This window comes from Pogona vitticeps, chromosome 5 (genome assembly GCF_051106095.1).
Source record: "Pogona vitticeps strain Pit_001003342236 chromosome 5, PviZW2.1, whole genome shotgun sequence".
Classification (NCBI taxonomy): domain Eukaryota; kingdom Metazoa; phylum Chordata; class Lepidosauria; order Squamata; family Agamidae; genus Pogona; species Pogona vitticeps.
Genome location: NC_135787.1, coordinates 124,796,942 through 124,817,350, shown reverse-complemented (window position 1 = coordinate 124,817,350; position 20,409 = coordinate 124,796,942).

The following is a 20,409-nucleotide window of genomic DNA, read 5'->3' as shown; positions in this document are numbered from 1 at the left end:
TACTAATTGCCCAGCATTTTCCTCAGTTGTAATTAACCCCTCTGATTCCAGATCTTCTTTGGCCGAACTCATGACATTATGGGGCTCAGGTTGCTCCCAACATATTGTATACAGTAGGTAATACATTTTGGTCCTGGCTCTCAAGGTTTCTTACCATGCTCCATTTTCCTCACCAACAGTCACAATTTGATATTTGCTGCTAATTTTTTAAACAAAATGAAATAAACTTGGGGCAAATGGTATTTCCAAGGGGTGAAGGATCCCTGTAAGGTGAGTGGCTGCATGCAAGCAAGCAATTCCTCCCCCCCCATGTGTTTTTTCTAAATAACGAAAACATTGCAATTTTAAGGATATGAAGATTAGAGTTGGACACAAACCACTGGTTCAGCAGTTTGTGCCAGTTTGTTCTTCAGCTGAACAGGTGTTTGACACTTCCCAGCCCGACTTCCTCTAGCAAGTGCCCACTCAGAGGCAGCTCCCAGAGGAGTTGGGGCAGAAAAGCCAGCCCACTGCCTCTGAGTGGGCGCCCACCAGAGGAGGAGAGGCTGGGATGTGCAAAACACCTGTTCATCCAAAAGACAAACTGGCACAAACTGCTGAACTGGCAGGCCGTGCCCATCTCTAATGAAGATACATTTAGTTTGACCTTTAGAAATAGAGTTAAGAACCTGAATCATTGAAGGCCAAGAGAATGAACTATAAGTCAAAGTATATGGGTTGAAACAGAAGGGAAATATGTACCTGCATTCTGAACTGAATGTACTTTTATAAAGAGATGTATTCAATTACAACAGTGGTTCTTAACCTTTTTGAAAGAAACGCCCCCTTGAGCCATTGAGGAAGTTATCATCGCCCCCCTCCCCGCGGTGATTATTTATTTATTTATTTATTTATTTATTTATTTATTTATTTATTTATTTATTTATTTATTTATTTATTTATTTATTTATTTATTTATTTAAGACACTTAAATCCAATGACCCCTGAAAACAAAATTAAATTCCAAGAAAATGAAATGCCCCCCCCAAAAGTAACATTTAATAATTTAGTTGCAAATGAATTTTAAGAAGCAAAAAGAAATATTAAAAGGGCATAAAATTTCAAGACAAAAATTCTGAAACTAAATTAAGATTGGAGGAATATATATATTCATGCACACTGTAAAAAGGCTGCAGCCATCTTCACAGGTTTGGCTTGCTCCAGTGCCCCCTACCGCCCCCATTCTGCTCCAGCGCCCCCACACCGCCCCTTTTCATTCTACCGCCCCCCTGAAAAATGAAATCGCCCCCTGGGGGGCATTATCGCCCACGTTAAGAACCACTGAATTACAACACTCTGAAGCTAAACCTGCTTGCCGTCCCTATGGATCCTGGACGAACTAGCTTCTATTTGGTATCTATACAGCTCTCTGATAACTACAAATCCCAGAGTCCCTATAGGCAGATAGTGTACACATGCTCTCAGTCAAAACACAGATGAGGCCAGGTGACATCTTCAGTTTTGTACAAATGCATAACCTGTAAGGCTTTTGAATCACTCCTCCATCACTATTTGGGCGATGTTTTGGTGGTATTTTTCTTGATATATTCCACATTCCATATATTAAACATTTCTGCTTTATTTAAGAAGAGGGGGCCATTTTTTGCTTTCAGAAATAATTTTGTTCATTCTTTTACGCCAGATATGCAGATTATACCTGACCCAGGTATAATGTAATAGTGTTTGAGGAACCAAAATATTTCCTGGAATTCCAAGGAAGACCTCTAAAAGACTGTGGTTTCCTGTGAGGTAGGCTCCATTGTAAATCCCCTAGGATTTACATTGCAATGCTGCAGCAAACAGTACACACACCTAATATTTAATTGCACCTCTTCCGATGACAGCATGTAATAAGATGATTTAATATGGCAGAATGGGGGCATCATCTTCTCAGCCTAATACAGACCGATCCTATCTGATTCAGACTGTTCTCACTATGAAATATGAGCATGCTTGATTAAGAAAGACCCAATTAGCCTGCATGTGAAAAATGATTAGCTTGCTTACTCTTTTGGAAACTCTGTGTTGAAGGATCAGATAGATTGCTCTCCGAATGGCTGGCAGCCTCTGAGGAGAGCTCCCTTTCCTTTATACCACTGTACTGATTAATTATAGGGCCTATGATTCTATAGTGTTTGTGCTTAAGGAGGCATGGGTGAAAATTTAATTACAGTTGATTTTTTTACTAGTCGAGACAAAAATTTGTAGTGGGAATAGAAGAAGAAAAACACTTGTCATTTAAGAAATCTGAATGGTGAAGAAAATGACATGGACAGAGTTGTCCATCTGGGCCCAAAGCTTTTGAGTGCTTAAGTCTTCAAAAGTCCATGTTTGCATCTTTATGTGTGCAACTGTGATAGTGCTAAACTGGCATCACCACTGCCTGCTTTTTCTGAGAGCCTCTTCACCTTTAAGCAGAACTAGGCGTTCCGTGTCTAAGTCGCACTGGCCATGCGACCACGGAAATTGTATTCGGACAAATACTGGCTCTACGGCTTGGAAATGGGGATAAGCACCGCGCCCTAGAGTCGGACACGACTGGACTAAATGTCAAGGGGGAACCTTTACCTTAGGTGAAGCTAGAAGCTGATAGCACATCTTCCCTTCAGATCCCCAATTCCTTCAATGCTCCATGCCCAAACAATCAGACTTGGAAATGAAGCTAAGTTTTTTCCGCCACCCCCTTGTCCTTCTTAATGAGAAATGCTACAGGTGAGCCTGCCATTTTCTTCAAGATGTGAAGCATGGGCGGCAGCTGCTCCCTACTGAACTGAACTGACTGCTGTTTCTAAAAAGAAATATAGAGACAAAAATGATAGGAAAAACTCCAAATGCTTAATTTGTGTGTGTTGTGCACACCGTTGAAAGACACAGAGAACTTTTGCCAACCCCTGGGCTGGTATATGTGGGTATATTAGCCCACAAATATCCCTTTGGGATTGCTCTCTTGTCCTGTACAGTTATCTACAACACACACACCCCGACTCTAATCCTCCTGCCCAGATGACATGCTTCTCCCTCAGCCCTTGCAGCAACTTGGGAACGTAATTATCCAGTCAGAGAAAGTTGATTGAAATTTAGCAGTGTAAATTTATTGACATTCTATTCCAATTTGTTGCTCTTTTTCCTAGTGTGGAGACAGCATTTCAGTGCTGAATTATTTATTTGTAATCAGCACTTGTTTGACATAGAATTGGCATGCCACTTTATCTAAACGAACAAAGGATAGATTGATGGGGAAGTGCATTTACATAATGAACATTTAATCCATTCCGTTGAGAAATGCTTCAGTATTACTTTATCTAAAAATTGCCAGCAACTGCTGCAGTCATACTTTCCTTCTTGGGTTTGATGTCTAGGCAAAATTCTTTGCCACTTAAATAAACAAGAAATTATTGATTTATTTTGCTCCTGACATTTTCAGAAATGCCTCTTTTTTTGTACTAAAGATTCTCATATTGCAGGTCTCCTTTTTGACACATTCAGAGATAGAGAACTGTGTGGTTGTCCAGTCTTGAAGATGAGTGGCATAGGGATCATTCCGTAAATCTGACACAGACTCCCCCCCCCCTTTTTGCCTTGAGCAAGTCCCAATTCCTCAGCTGCTATTTGTAAAATAGCAACTATTCACAGTTTTTTCAAGACAGCAAACACAATGACGATATACATGCACTTGATACATTACACTGCTATTTAAATAATTATTTTTTCTAGGGTTCCACAAGCATATCTCCACAAAATAATATTAAATATTGTGACACTTGCCGCCGCTCCCAAGATCTCAGTGATCTTTGAAAGAAACAGGACTGCTACATCTGTTTTTAAAAGTCCAGAGTTTTAAGGGGAGGAAAAACATCTTGCATGAAGCCACCTTTGAGCTTCAAGTAAGAGCAGAAATTTCAGTTCTAATCTCTCTGCTAGAATTCTCTATCCATGACACTGGCTCTGTTACTAAGAATGCAACTAGTACAAAACAATTGCAAAAACTTCATCGTCAAGCAATTTCCTTGTCTAACGAGGCAATCATCAAGCAAGGCACCACTGTATTAGTAAATTTTTTCATCCTTGATGAAAACTGCTGGATTGCTCAGTGATTTAGGTATCTATGCTGGGAGTTCAATTCCCCACAATGGCTCCTTGACAGGGGCTGGACTTGATCTATAGAGTCCTTTCCAGCTGTGTAGTTCTAAGTTATTAGTATTATTATTATTATAAAAGGTATCTGGACACACCTGTTGCAAAAATTCTCAACCACTGCAAGATTTTTTACACTTTCGTAAGACTGGAAAAACCAGGCCTCCCTCCTCCATTATCAACAGCATTGGCAAAAGGCAGAGGTGAGTCCCTTAAAATGTCAGTATGCACAAAATCTGTGTACCCTAAAGTTTTTTTTCTGCAAATTATTTGTATTCTACGTAAAACATGTATTTGGTGAACAGAGTTTGTTTCATTACACAAAATACAAGGCTTTGAGGAAAAAAACAATAGAAAACCCCTAAACCCGAACAACTTCCTATTTTTTTCAAGAAAAATCCCAGAATGTTTCATATTTTTTATTCTCACATTTCCTGCAAGAATGAAATATGTGAAGATTGATACCCTTCCCTATTCCATTGCAAGAACTGAAGTTCAAGCAAAGTATCTCTGTCATTGAAGTTGCCAACGAAGTGTTCGTTGAATTTCTCAATCAAAACATGGGACTAATAAAGTTCTGTCAGAATGGAGATTTCATGGATTTTGTTTTGAAAAGAAAGAAACTTCCTACAAGAGGAAAATATGCTGTCCAACACTCTGGAAAACAAACCACTATAATTTATGTACCAATGGGCTACTAGTTCATCTTACAAATGGTCATGCAGATTAACCTGATAAAATAAAAGTAATTTAGCACACACATGTAACTTTCTGTCTGGGATCTGCTACTCAACCAATATTTCAGGATGTATTTAGGCCTCAATCTTTAAAACACAACAAGCTAGTGTTGTAAGGGAAAAATGCTTTTCTTGCCATTGTTATTAAACAATTGGAAGGTAGGTAAAGGTAAAGGTTCCCCTTGACAATTTTTGTCCAGTTGTGTTTGACTCTAGGGGGCGGTGCTCATCCCCGTTTCCAAGCCATAGAGCCAGCGTTTGTCCGAAGACAATCTTCTGTGGTCACGTGGCCAGTGCGACTTAGACACAGAACACTGTTACCTTCCCACCAAGGTGGTCCCTATTTATCTACTTGCATTTGCATGCTTTCAAACCTCAAGGTTGGTGGGAGCTGGGACAAGCGACGGGCGCTCACTCCGTCGCGTGGATTCGATCTTACGACTGCTTGGTCTTCTGACCCTGCAGCACAGGCTTCGGCGGTTTAGCCCGCAGCCCTTGCCAAACCTCCCAGTCAATGTCTTCCCTGCAAGGTAGAATGAATTTAGGCATGTGCAAGCAGACTTTCCTAAATCATTCCTACTGAGGGTCTCACAACTTTGAGCAGGTGATTAAATTAGGTCCCAAATGTGATTCCTTTGCTATCCCCAGGTCACAAAGCCCTGCACTTAAGGATTCAGAAACTACCATAAAGGTGTCTAGGAGGGCTTGAAAATCCTGTTGCCAGAATTTTAAAGGTGACCAAATTAATCTGCACCACAACTTAATAGCTTCCTCGGTTAATTAACTGAATGAGACCCAATTAGTTTCAACACAAAACCCTTCTGTCCCAACTGATTTAGCAGGAAGGAGAAAAAGAGGAACCCACTGTAAAGGGGAAATGAGAAGGGAAAATCCTATTGAATCCTGAATCAATTACCTAAGTCTATACCATGCACAGGGAGGTGGGGCACCAAGAATTCCAAAGAGGAAGGGGTTGTGGCATGGAGGACCTGTGGCTCTTTCTCCCCTTCCTCCATCCATGTATAAGGGTAGGACATGAGTTGTCCTCCCTGCTTCTAAACTTAGTTTATTTATTTATTTATTTATTTATTTATTTATTGCATTTATATGCCGCCCATCTAGACATGGTCTACTCTGGGCGGCTCACAACATACAAATAGCAAACAATTTAAAATATACACAATTTACCGAGATAAAAACAGAAAAATATATAATCAAAGAACTTACAATTTTTAACAATCATTTTAAAGCAAAGCAAAGAGTCCCAAGATGCCATGAGTTAAAAGGAAAGAAATAAGAAATAAGCATCACTTAATAAGCATCACTTAGTTGCGTGTTATAGGACCATGGAGCTCAACTGCTCCTAGGAAGAATATTTTGATGGTAGCAGCTCTTCAGTCATGGAAGAAACTACCTTGGAAGGGGGTGGACTCCCCTTCACTTGATGCTTTTAAACAGAGGGTGGAAGACTATCTGTCAGGAATACTTTAGCTGTATTAGTAACAGGTTTGACTGTATGTAGGTGGCCCATGGGGTCCATTCCAGCTCTGCAATTCCTTAAGCCAATGACTTCTTCAATGTTCGTTATGGAGAACCACTTTTAATAAATGGCCTCAAAAATCTCTTCCACCTGCAATATTAAAACCAATTCAAGAATAAGCCCATACAGTCCACATTTTCGCAGTTGTACCTTGTCTTATAAAGTGAACAAATATAAGTTCATAGATTGGAGTGGACAACGTATGAACTGTGGGCTGTGTGCAATGACCAAGGGTATAAATGCATTCCCCCACAGCTCCTTTGACCCTCCAGACACCCTGAATCCCCAGCAACCTGACACCCCTGAAAAAATGGGGTGGGAAAGAATGAAAATTGTTTTGCCCAGAAAGTCTCCTCATGCTTTCTAGGGGAAAAAGCAGGATACAGTGGTGCCTCAACTTACAAACATCCCTACTTATGACAATTTTGAGTTAAAACCAACTCTGGCCGCAAAATTTTGCTTTTACTTGCAACCGGAGCTTCCACTTATGAACAGAAAAAGGCAGGGGAAAAGGCAGGAAATTCAAATTTCTAACTGTAGGTGGCGATGAGGCTGCTTCTTTGTAGCTCTTTCACCCCAGCAGTTAGAGATTGTGCGATTGGAGAAGGCTGCCTGGTAAGGTAAGGTGCTGTTTCCTGCTTTTAAAAAACTGTTCTGGGTGTTTTTGCAGTGTGCTTTTGGGCTGGGGGGGTTATGTTTCTCTGCTGCGATGGGTCTTGGGGGGTTTGTTTGTTTGTTGAGGGGTTTCCTCCATTTCTGATGGGTCTTGGGGGTTTGTTTGTTTTTTGTTCCCCCCCATTTCCGATGGGTCTTGGGGGGTTGCTTTTTGAATTTTCCCCCCATTTCTGATGGGTCTTGGGGGGATTGTTTTTTGGCTTTCCCCCCATTTCTGATGGGTCTTGGTGGGGTTGGTTGCTCTTTGGGGGGTTTCCCTCATTTCCAATGGTCTTGCATGCTTCCCTTGCTTTTTCCTTTGTTCTCTTTGCATTTCCGACCTGGCCCCTTTGTTTTCTGTGCATTTCCAATCTGCTTCATTTGTTTTCTGTGCATTTCTGATGAGTCTTGCACACTTGATTGCTTTTCTTCCCCCCCCCCCCTCAGCTGGAAGGGATTAATCATGTTTCCAATCAGTCTTGCAGTGATTTTTTTTGGTGATTTTTTCCCCTGGCTGGAACAGATTAATTGCATTTCAATGCATTCCTATGGGAAATGGTGCTTCAACTTACAACCATTTTGAGTTACATCCATCTTCTGGAATGGATTATGGTCGTAAGTCGAGGCACCACGGTAAATGATCCATGGTTTGAAGACTCCTCCATAGTTTGGAGTCCCCTTATATCCCCATTATTATTTTTTAATTGGCCACTATAGGGTGAAAGACTTTTTATCATTAGGAAAAAAATACTGTACTATAAGAATTGTGGGATTGAGTTGTGGGAGCAGATGTGGCCCTGCAAGGGCCAGAGATGGCCATGTACACCTCCAGGGCTGCTGGAGGGTGCTCACCTCTGGCACAGCTGCTAGTGGCTAGATCTTGGATATCACTGCATGGCCAATGGAAATATTCAAAGATATGGGCTTGCTCCAAAGACAAGATCCCAATCTGAAATTTAAGGGATGTCTTCCTCACAGTTAGTTTATTCAACAGGTGTCATATTCTAATTGCCTGTCCGTACTGATTGCTCACATAAATTGCTCAGAATACTCCTAAATTGCTCAGAAGTCTCCTCCATCTTCCACGAGCTTTAGCAGATGCCATCTTACCTCCACCAGAGACATCCCTTTATCACTGGAGAGTCTAGAGGAATTTGGGCTCAAGAGCACCAAATATCCCTTCTCCCAAGTTCTACCATTCACATCTGCATTCCACACAGTGCATCTATTAAAAATTCATAAATATTTCATACCTTTTTCCCTCAGTCTAATTATAACCCCAAGGATCTCAAAGCCTATAATCCTGTCTTGGCAATGAGAGCTTTCACAGTTGATTCAAGCTTCCTATTAAGAATAAAGAGAGAGGTTTAATTGAACTTCAGCTAGAACAATTGTAAAACTTTATTATTTCAACAAGGGTTCCTGCAGGACTTGAAAGTAATGATCACCTACTCATTTGGAGGTAGTTACTTGCTGTAGGATGCCATGGTAACCTTGCTAAAGGGAGTTTCATCTGCTTTCATGCAGGTGTTGTCCCACATACCTGATCTTCACGCAAGTGAGACACTGTGATGCAACTGCAGCTTGGATTAGTTTTCAGGGATGTTTCTGTACTCATCCCCATTCAGATCTTCTCCTGGAATCTGGAAATATGAGCATTGTTTCCAGTGTGGAACAAATTCAGTAGAAATCCACCAGTACTTCCTTCATTGTTTTTAACATACAGTTTTCTCCAGGGTGGAATGGAGTTAGGCAAAGACATTTGTCTCAAGGTTAGGTTAACTATTTTGTTATACTTGTAGCTGTGATACACTAAAGTCTGCTAGCTCTGTTTAATTTTGTTAGTGTAGCATCAGTGAATTCTTTTCTGTTGTGTTTTATTCTGCAGGATAAAGCACTATAATTTGATTGCCTCATTACCATATTTGCTTTGATTGTGGCAAAAAAAATATCTTTGTGTTATAATCTCAGTCTGCAATAATGTCAGCTATCTTTGACTCGCCTTAAGAATTTACAGTTTAAATAATTAGCCAAGCTAGGGGCGACAAAATGTAAAAAGATAAATAAAAATAATGAAGAACCGCAAGTTTGGCTGCAGATTGCAAATGTACCAGACAAGCCTAACTGCAAACAGAGATAATTGTAAGGTGGAGCACTATCTCAGTTCCAACAAACTGTACGTGTTTCTCCTGAAATATATGTCGAACGTCTGTGCACCAATAAGCTGCCAGAAGAGGAACCATTGGGGGGGGGGGGAGGGGGGAAGTACTATGAAGTCTCTTTATACCGAAATGTGTCAGGTACTCTAGAAAGCCTCAGGACATCACTATCCCCTGAAGTCTTCCTTCCTAAGGCATAAAGCAATTAGTTCCAGGACTTCCACCTCCTACATACATGTATTGATATTCTATTACCTAAATCAAGGTGACTTGGACTTAATTCTTACTTCAAAGGGAGCAGAAGCTCCTTCCTCTCCATCTCTTTCTTAGCTGAAACTTGAGAATAATGACTCTTCCTAAGGATTTCCCCACTCATTGGACTGAAGCAAATAGTCTCTCTCTCTCTCTCTCTCTCTCTCTCTCTCACACACACACACACACACACACACACACACAGAGCATTTCTTTCCCTCATATTATCCAAACTCTACAAGAAAAGAACTCAAGGGAGAAGATTGACAGATCCCTGACTGATCTGCTTAATCTTAATACGTGATGATAACCTATTAATAATATATGGTTTTCAAATATTATGGTAAGTGGTGTGCCAGAATACTGTACTTAAATATGCAAATGTTGGGGTACTAATGGCTACTGAGGAATTACTGAGGAGGGCATACATGCCACACTTGTATCTAGAAAGGCATTACGCCAATCAAAATAGACCCCCATGTCATTCTAGGAGCGTATATGAATGAGGCTTGAAGGCCAAGCTGAACTGATTCTTTCAGATCAGTCCTGCTGCTTCCAAAGGCGAGGCAGGGTTCCCTTAGGAATCAAAGTTTGGTGTACATCTGTTAATGTTTCTTTCGCCAAAATGCCCAAGGTGGAGGAGAGCATGAAGGCAGGAAGTGGGAGCAAATAGATCATTCTTCTAATCCTGGATTACATTTTATTAGGAGCTCTATAATCACTGTGAGGGGTTTGCAGGGGATTGACAAAATTTGTGACTTGCTATGAGCCAATCTGAGCCTAAATGGGCCATTTTCTGAAGCACTAAATCAGAGGCTGGCACTCTGACTGTCTTGCACTATATAAGCGAGCTCTAGCCTGTGCTATGCAGTAATTCTCCAGATTTCACTAACAGGCCATGGAAATGTTAAGGCCAACATATGAGCTTTTCAGAAATCCCAGAGACCTGATATTTCTTGCCTACCATATATAGCCTGTGTTTGGGGATTTTTTATGTGTGTGCATGTGGGTCTGGTCTCTGGGTGAATTTCATCATATGTGTATACTATGTATATACTTACAATGACAATAATTTTTTGTATGGTTTGTATATATAAAAGTCCACCCACTGTGTCTGCATCAGCATCAAAGCAGCTGTTTTCCTTTTTGATCTATCTACATAAAACAAATTTGCAATGAAATCTTCTTAACGATGGCAGATTTCTTATGGAACTTAGTGGCCTTCAGTGCTCTCAGCTAGGTTTCCAACATCGCAGCTCTAGTTAAAAAAATAAAGAAAAAAATTAAATTCTGAAAGTAAAGAAAGTAAAGTAAACATAATATGTTAAAAAATGCCCCCGTAAAATTTAATTTTGACCAAAGTATGCATCAGTGGTACATCTTGATTGTTGATTTTTTTAAGCTGACCAAAACCATTTCTGAGAGAGTGAAAACTGGAAATCATCCAACCTAGCAAAGATAAGAGGACTATAATTTCTTCTCTGTTTCTCTTGGACCCACTCCCCAGGAATTCAATCACTCTGTAGAGGCTTCAGGTCTTAGTCCGAAACCAATAAAGATTCATTTTGTTGCTCACTCGTTTTCATTTTATTGTGTCCACCAAGTGTCCCTCAGTTTGTGATGATTTCCAGCTGACCATATCTTAATCTGGAATCTGAAAAGTCTGTAGGGAATGTTAAAATTAGTTGAATTAACATATAGACATTGGTAGCTAGGGTAACAGTCAACACAAATTTACAAAAGATTATGAAGCAGCCATTATTTCATAGATGATCGGTTGTAAAAAATGCAAGGGGAAGGAACAAGCAGTTCCAGTAAAGTTGAGGAATGCAGTGTGTCTCATTCCATTCATCAGCACAGACCGATGGTCATGTGAAGGCAGTGTTCTCCATTCAAGCTTGAATCACCAGACTTGCAATATGTGAATAATTATTAGAGTGGGAGAGGTACACGGTTTTAATTAGAGCAGTAACCCTTTATAATTTATTAATGCACTTTTCTTTGCTCTCTAATTTCCGCCTTCTTTGTAAGAGACGTTGGTGGCAAGACCTTCACTCTGTTGCCTTTGGTTGACATGGGAAACCAGAATTTCTCAGCAAGTTGTGCTTGCCTTTAAATTGTAAGCATTCAAAGCTTACAACCCAATAGCCAGCTTGGCAGCCAGATATATTTGGAGGTTCTCCTGCAATACACTCTCTAAAGGTAACTCAAGCATATTTAGAAGTTTTTTTTCCTGTTGGATTGTACCTTTAATTGTATATTTAAAACCCAAGCTAGGAAGTGATTGGAGGCAAGCAAAATTGTTAGCAGTAGCTGTTACAGGCAGCATAGTCACCAGTAACTTATCTGTAACACAGTTTCATAATTAATTGTACTCAATTAACTTTAGGTAACAAGGGTGTAATGAAATTCTATTTCAAAAAGAAATTACAAAGTAGTTACAAAGTTATTTTTTTATAAATAATAGTTTTCTAGTTATATTAAAATGTTGCTTTCAGAGAGAATTTTAAGGCTTCCCCCCCCCCCAGGCATTCTGGCATGTATCTTGAATTTTATGTGCATGTTTTCGGGTTTCGTGTGATTTACTTACCAAACCTAAGTAGCAAGGAAATTACTTTGTATATTTTCAAAGTGCAATATCATGATCAGCCATCTGAAGGAGCCAGAGAGTACTTCTCTGTATTTTTTTGGGTGCTGGAAAAACTACCCAATACATTAACTGTGCACAACACAATGAATTATTTGTTTGAGCAAAGTAAACTGTAAACAGCTAAGGCAAGGTGGTGGGTAAAGAAACATGTCCTTTCGAAATAAAGTTCCAAGTTCTGTTCAGGGTGCAATGCTGTCAGAAACCTAAGCCCTGTTGATATACTAATGAATGAATATACTTCCTCAAAAGGTTTTAGAAGCATAGCCCCACCTCCATGCAACACCAGTTTCTCCCGTGTAATGATAGAAAAGTCTAAAGAACAAGTGTTCCTATTGTAGGCTTTGTGTATGAGCAGGGACCTGGGGAAATCTTGGCTCTTGCTTGCAGGTAGAGCCTACCTGTGAAGATGAACTCCTCTTCAGACTACTCTATCGTTCTATGGAGGAAGTGATAATAGAGGCAGGCAGTGCCAAGTGATCCTCTTCAAGTGTGTTGAGGAGATTAGATCCTTTCATAGGAGTAGAGATGCACAAATCTAAGTGTTCACCCCATGTTCCCTTTGATCAAATGAAATCGGCTGCATACATCCTAAAAATGTAACAGCCCACCGCCTAGAGAGGCACATTAGAAAATAATAAAAAATAAAAGGCAGAGAGTTCATCTCAAAAACACATCATTTAAAAGTAAATAAGCATTACAGCTTTAAGCAATCTTTAGCCTTTAAGCATACTAATAATACATACACATAAAATTACTCTAAGCCAAGCTAATTTGAATCTATAGAGAAAAATCCATGGTCATTGTATTGCTGGCTTTTGGAAATGAATATTGCTGCTGCGCTGCTACATATTTGTTGTTCTTTCATGTCTGGTACCCAAAGAGGTACGGAATCGCAATGATGTGATGAATTAATGTGTGTGTATTAGAGATGCGGATGATTTACCATTTTGGTGAGTCATCCCACTTCATGTGTTGTCAAAAGTTGACAATTCACAAAGCAGGAAGTTGCCCCCATGAAGTGACAAATAACAAATATATTCATCAATTCATGGGGGGGCATTTAAAAAACACCCGCCCCTTGTATATTTTCAAGTAACTAAAATGTAAGTAATTTATTTATTTATATGACATTTCTAGGTGTTGTTTTTTAACCATATCTGTAATGGCAACTAATGACTTTGGGAACCTTGAAATGATGACTATAAAATGTTCCTTTGTAAGTGTAATTTTTCAGCTTCTGCTGAAAGGAAATATTCATACTTGACAAGGTGGAGAAAAAGACTCTTTTTTCAAGTATCCACAGAGGGTGGCCTCTGAAAGCCATGCCACCCAGGCTTTCTCCATTGCCCAAGGGTATCTTTGTTTGTCAGTCTAGCACACTGGAATGAGAAGTTCTCCAATGGGAGGTATTTAAAATACTGAAAACATTCAAACTATGCGTAGAGCACCTTGCATTAAATAGTCTGAGAATCTCAAATTGAAGCCTTTAATGAACTAATTTGATGCAACCTCACTAAAATTCAAGCTCATTGATGGATGAAGAAATATGTGCAGCCAGTAAAGTGGCATGAATGAAAGTTGTTGTTTCTACCACATCCACTTGCTTCTGGATCCCTTGACTTTTCACTTCAATCAGTCAGTCACAGCATTGACCTACCACCCACCATGTAGTTCCTGGAAGTCTCTTTCCTTTTTTAAAAAATTGTAAATGCAAACAGACATACAAGACAAACACATATATGTGGGGAGATAATTTCCATATATCCATCTAGCATATAAATCTGACTACATAAACCATATAGCCCTACTAAACATATTTAAGCCATATCCATCTAATATATAATTCTGACTGCATAAACCATGTTAGCCTACTAAGACCGTGCAAATCGGAACTGTGAAGTTCAGTTTCTCAGCACTGAACTCAACCATCAGAATTGGGCCCTACACGCAAATGGCTACTCCAAAAATGAAATCACAAGAGCCATCAAACCATGAAAACAACACCGAACTGAAGAAGAAAAACAGCCACCCACAAATAAAGTATTTCTGCCATATATCAAAGGGGTCACGGACTGCATGGGGAAACTTTTGAAAAAACACAACCTATAAACAGTATTCAAGCCCACCACAAAAATACAACAAATGTTACGGTCAGCAAAGGACAGAAAGGACCCCCTCACCACTGCAGGAGTATACTGGATACCTTGCAGTTGTGGACAGGTATATATTGGAACCACAAAACGAAGCATCCACACCAGAATCAAAGAACATGAGAGACACTGCAGACTAAAACAACCAGAAAAATCTGCAGTAGCTGAACATGCCCTAAAACAAACTGGAGATGAAATTCTATTTCACAATACTGAAATACTGGACAACACCAGCAATCATTATGTCAGACTGCACAGGGAAGCCATTGAAATCCACAAGCACCAGCAGAACTTCAACAAAAAAGAGGAAAGTGTGAAGCTCAACAAAACTTGGCTACCAGCTCTCAAAAATACAGCGTGCAAAAGGTCAACAAACTCTACCCAGCCACAAGGACAGGGGATCACTAAACACAAAAGACCAGCTAATGACACCCATCAACCATAGTGACAGATAATCTCTTCTTCTTATCACAACAATACACACACAACAAGACACACTAATCACCCATCTACAGAAAAAGACTATCTCACAGCCATAAATACTGCACTCCCAAGCCAACTACACCAGAGCACACAGTGCTGTCCTCTGAAGATGCCAGCCACAGAGACTGGCGAAACGTTAGGAAGAACAACCTTCAGAACATGTCCAAAAAGCCCAAAAAACCCACAACAACCATTAGATCCCGGCTGTGAAAGTCTTCGCGAATACATTCCTAATTTGATCATTAAAGTTAATTTACTCATTAAAGTAACTTACACACACACACACACACACACACACACACACACACACACACACACACACACACACACACACACACACACACACACACACACACACACACAAGCTCTAAGCCAGGTCAAAATATTTCTCAAAGATCCCCATTTTTGTAGGTAAAAAGACATTATATACTTAGTCTATATAATCATTATAGCAATAGGAAGTCTCTTTACTTATAAGGATGCTTTTGTTTTGCTTTTGTCCACTTCCTGAAGTAAACTGACCTAATTCCTATTTCTTGGGCTAATAAATGGATGGAAAGGCCATTCACCTTTCTGTTTTCTGCATCTCTCAAGAATACGAGAGGCAACTCTTAACTAAAAATAGACAAGAATACATATTACAGGCAAAATGCATTTGGTGTAAAACACATACAAATATAAAAAGTTGGAAAATATCATTAATTTAAACGTAATTTTTGTGCATTTAAATAAACAGGTTGATGTGGGAACAGAACAGAACAGACTCAGCAGTGACAGACATGAAATTATCATAGACTGGAAACAGATTGCTTGTACACCCTATTCTCTGTTTTGTGCAGTCAGAAAGAAGTCTAGTTGTTTGATGGTAGCAAATAATCACCAGAGTTGTACCCATAAGGAAGAGACTTTTTCCTACCTGCTTTCTCTCTGTGTCATAGATACTTCTTTAAAACGTAGCACACATCTTTTAAAAGGATTTACAATGCTTTTGCATGATGGACAGAAATTCAAGAACTAAAGCTTTCATTAGCCACTTTTTTCTATGTCAAGAAAGCAGCTCTTCGAGTATTTAGAGGCTGCAACAGTGGTCTTAAAGGCTGTTATTTTTAACCAAACCTGAGAGAACAACGAAAAACTCTTAGTCCAGGAAAGATGGGGCAGTTACCCCAAATTTCAGGGTAAATCACCTCAAACTTGATCTAGAGCTAGAATAGGTAATGTTGGTGAGCACAGGAGCTAATCTTCTGTCCCAAGAATCTTCAACATGGACTGCCAGCATTCACTGTGAAATAAATCCCAGTTTGAGCACAGTGAGAGGCAGACTTTTGATAATAGAACGACCATGCTAATTAGTTGCTACAGTGGTCTGCAGTGTGAGCAGGGGAGGTTAGTCTCATTTTACAGTGATTAAATGAAACACACACACACGAGAGAATATATGTGAAAGCTATGTGACATCTGTGTTATTTGGTCAAAATAATAAACTCATATTGTGCCTGCAAGGCTATAGAAGACCTTGGACCATTCATGGTCATCTTGCAGTAAATAAATATGCCTACCACTACTTTGATTGATCTGCTTGAACCTATTGACAGCTGAGAATTTTGTCCAATTCATTTTTGACCAGCGCTTACCAAAGTTCACAATATTTGAAGGGAGAGGAGGTGGCATTGACAAATTTCGCCAACTTAGCTCAAGCTTTTTTATTTAATTTAATGATTTTGAGGGAGAATGTGAGGTAGCTCAATCCATCCATTCAGTGTGTGGTCCAAGTAGAGGAGATTGTAATGTAAGGTTTGGGAAAGTTATTTTTAACACAGTCCTTTTAAAAAAAAAAATCACAGCATCAACTGGGAAAATACATTAGCCCCAAATATAGTCTTTAATGTATCCTGACCTGGGGCATAATCTACCAACTGAGTGACTTTTTAATGTTTATTCTGAGGAAAAATATTTTTTTTTCCACAGGCTAAAGTAAATGTTACGTAATCAAAAATTGGCAGGAGGCCTCAGTGTCAGTCAGTACCTGGCAAACCTTGCTCTGGATGAAGGAGATATTTCACTTCCTTTATAGATGGGCATTACTAGGCGATTGAAAAGATCTACCATGTTAATCCAGCTCAGAGAAAACCTATCCCTTATCTTAGGTCATTGACCTAACCTACTCTGGTGTGAAACAAAGCATAAGGATATTCTTCTACAGAGCACTGTGTTGCACCCAGGAACATTTAGTGCCCACATATGGAGGACCTGGGTGTGCAATGTGTACTAGGTAAGGGCTAGTTACAGAGGCTGGTGAAATTCAGCCACCTCAACTAGCCTGACCATGCTAGCAGTGCCCATTTCAATACAGGATGTAAGAATATCAGGTAGAAATATGAGAGAATCCAGAAGCTTCCAAATTGGGGCTATATTTAAACATTACACTCCTGGGCACCAAAGAAGTATCTGTAATACGTTGGTGGGAAGGTCTGTGTTGGTATTCTACATATAGGAAGGGTGAACAGCTGCCCCAACCTGTCATGGGTGCCACAATTAACTTCTGCATAGCTACAACAGGACTATGTATTCATTAGATAAAGGTAAAGGTTCCCCTTGACAATTAAGTCCAGATGTGTCCGACTCTAGGGGCTGGTGCTCACCCCCATTTGTAAGCCGAAGAGCTCACGTTTGTCTGTAGACACTTTCCATGGTCACGGAATCCCGTTACCTTCCCATCGAGGTGGGACCTATTCATCTACTCATATTTGCATGCTTTCAGACTGCTAGGTTGGCAGGAACTGGGACAAACAATGGGAGCTCACCTCATTACGTGGATTCAAACTATAGCATAAGAAAGATGATAATACAGTAACAATTAAAACCAAAACTTCAATTAAAACACAGCACAAAAACAAATGAATTCCAAAACAATACTACAAGAAAACAATAGAAAAGTTTGCCAGCACCCAATTCATTCAACTCGCTTTGACAACAACCTACCTGTATGCCTGAACGGAAACATTTTTGCTTGCCAGCGGAAGGACAATAGAAAGTTTCCCCTGGGAGATGATTTCCAAGCCTGGGAGCACTAGCAATTTGAACATACATAAAACATGTCACAAATGGCTATAGGCTCAGCAGAAGGGTTTCTTCTTGAGCTCCTAAAACTTAAGGACCCTCATCCATGATACTGTGGTCTTTAATTAGCATACAGATGATTTTGCATCTCTAACCAGCATTTTGAGTTACCATCAGAAACACATTGTTTTTCCAGGGAATAATTTTAATCAAGGGAGTGACATGTAAGCAGGCCCAACTGAATGTTTTACAGCACTTTTCAAAAACTACTTTACATGAAGCATTCTACAGAAGTCCAAATAGGACATCACTAAGGCTTGAAGCACACAAAAGGCTAGCACCACAATTGGGAGGTGTAAAAATGCTTTCCCTCCAAAAATGCATCCCTTCAAAACTGCTATAACTGAACTATCAATCTTACATTGCTTGTATTCACTTCCTAGTGAGGTATCATTGAGAAAAAGGAACCTAATTTGCAGCTTATGAGGCTGAGAAACCTCACATGAGGCTAACCAAATGAATTTAATCTCTTAGAGAGTGCCACTTCTAATGAAGGACCCACTGTAACAATTGTGTTGACTTTGAGGCATGTATCTTCATGACCAGACTGGACCTCAGGGTTTTGTCACTATTAATGGGACTGTGTCAGTGTAGGAGGTCTTGAACTGGTGACCTGAAGGCAATCAGATGCTCCACCTACCTACTTCTTTCAGGAGAAAGAAGTTCAGGAAGGGTGGCAAATGATCAAGGAAAACTCTCTGAACCACTAGCCCAGGGAGAAAGAGGTAAGTGATTTTCTCTGGCACTGACAAAAACTTCCAAATCTGAGAAAATAACCTCTACCCTAAAGAGAATTTCAGGTGTACCTTCCAGAACACTCTGGTCAGCATACTTGTTAACTGCTGGATCATTCTAGGCACTGTTGCCCCTCAAATAGTTTTTTTCCCCCCAAGGTATTCTCTCAACCTAAAAAAAAGAGAGGCCAAGTCCAATAAGCTGAAAGGAATATGTAGTCAGTTTGAATTGATAGACTTGGGCCATTAGGAGACACCCCAGAAACTTCCATGGCTAAGAGAAGTGCATACGTCTAACTTACCTCATGACAAATTTACATTGTGACGCCTGTTACTAAAGCACTCATTTTTCTTAACACTCATTTCAATAAGGTACAGTGGGGGTAATGAAGAGATATTTCACCTGTTGGGAGAAATGAGTAATGAGCGGCGGTGTGTTTTCCCAGACACATAATCTCTGGCAATGAACCAGAACTTCCATTTTGTCACTGTCATAACCTGGGAAATCACAAGAAACCATTTTAAGAGGCTTACCAGTTCAACCAATCTATTTCCTCTCAAAGGGAATGTTAATACAGTTGATTTTAAATGTTAAACCTTGAGTCCTACAGTATTTCAAACCAAGTAACAGGGTTTCCAGGGATGTTCTGAGTATTTCCTGCCTTGTCAATTTCTTTTCTAGCAGCTTCTCTCTCCTTTGCCTCTCCTCTATAGCCCTTGCATTTTTTAAAAACTCTCTTGCCAGCCCCACTCCTTTCCAAACAGAAAAAGAATTGTTATGCATCACTATCATACTTCCCCCATCAGTTCTGGACACTGCTGCTTCTAACAAAGCTAAGTGGAACCAAAAGCCCTGAGCTACACAGCAAAGCTTTTGATTTCCATCCAACCCTATGTAAAGAGATTCACTTGGTAATAAACAGAAAAAAAAATCAGGATACTTCTAAGTAAGGTATTTATTCTGTTCTTGCCCAACGTTTATATAATTTTACTAGGTGCTCTCCACTGGTAGTATGGGAATGCCTAGCTACTTTAAATGGCTTCAGGTCTGCAGGGCTAGGGAAGCTGCATCCAAGGGTACTAAAGGAGCATTCAGGTATGACTGCAGAGCAGAGATGGGGATGAATATAAAAACGGATAACTTTTTCCGTCGAATATAGCCAATTCATTAAATATTTGTCGATCCATATTTGTGGATTCCAGAGACCCCCCACAAATAAGAAGGGATGGATATTTACTTGTTTTTATTTGTCCGTTGTACCAAAAACAAAACACCATTCTGCCTATTGGCCGCCAATCAGCTGATCGGCAGCAGAAAGGCAGCCACCACCCCACACAGCCACCCAGTACCACAGCCTACCCCACCCTCTTCTTTTCCCTACCTTAGGCCCTGTTGCGTCCCTCTAGTGTCCCTTGTTTGTTCTCCCCAAACTCAGGTCCACCCTCAGGATGTGTTGCCCCTTTTTACACTGACACCAGTGGATCTAGTCCACAATATAACAAATATATTTCAGACATGTGCTGCCAATATAACAGGTTTGTTGATCATTTAGTTGGTATGTAAATCACAGTTGTTGAGGATCATTCATTAAATTGGATTAGATTACATGTTAACTTGTATGGGTTTTTATTCACAGTAACCTCTTTAACAATATTCTTTAATCACCTATCTATTCTCTATTCCTTTTAACTTTTTCCTATTCTCTATAACACATAGGCTTCTGAACTTAGGCTCCAAAAGATGGACAGGAGTGACA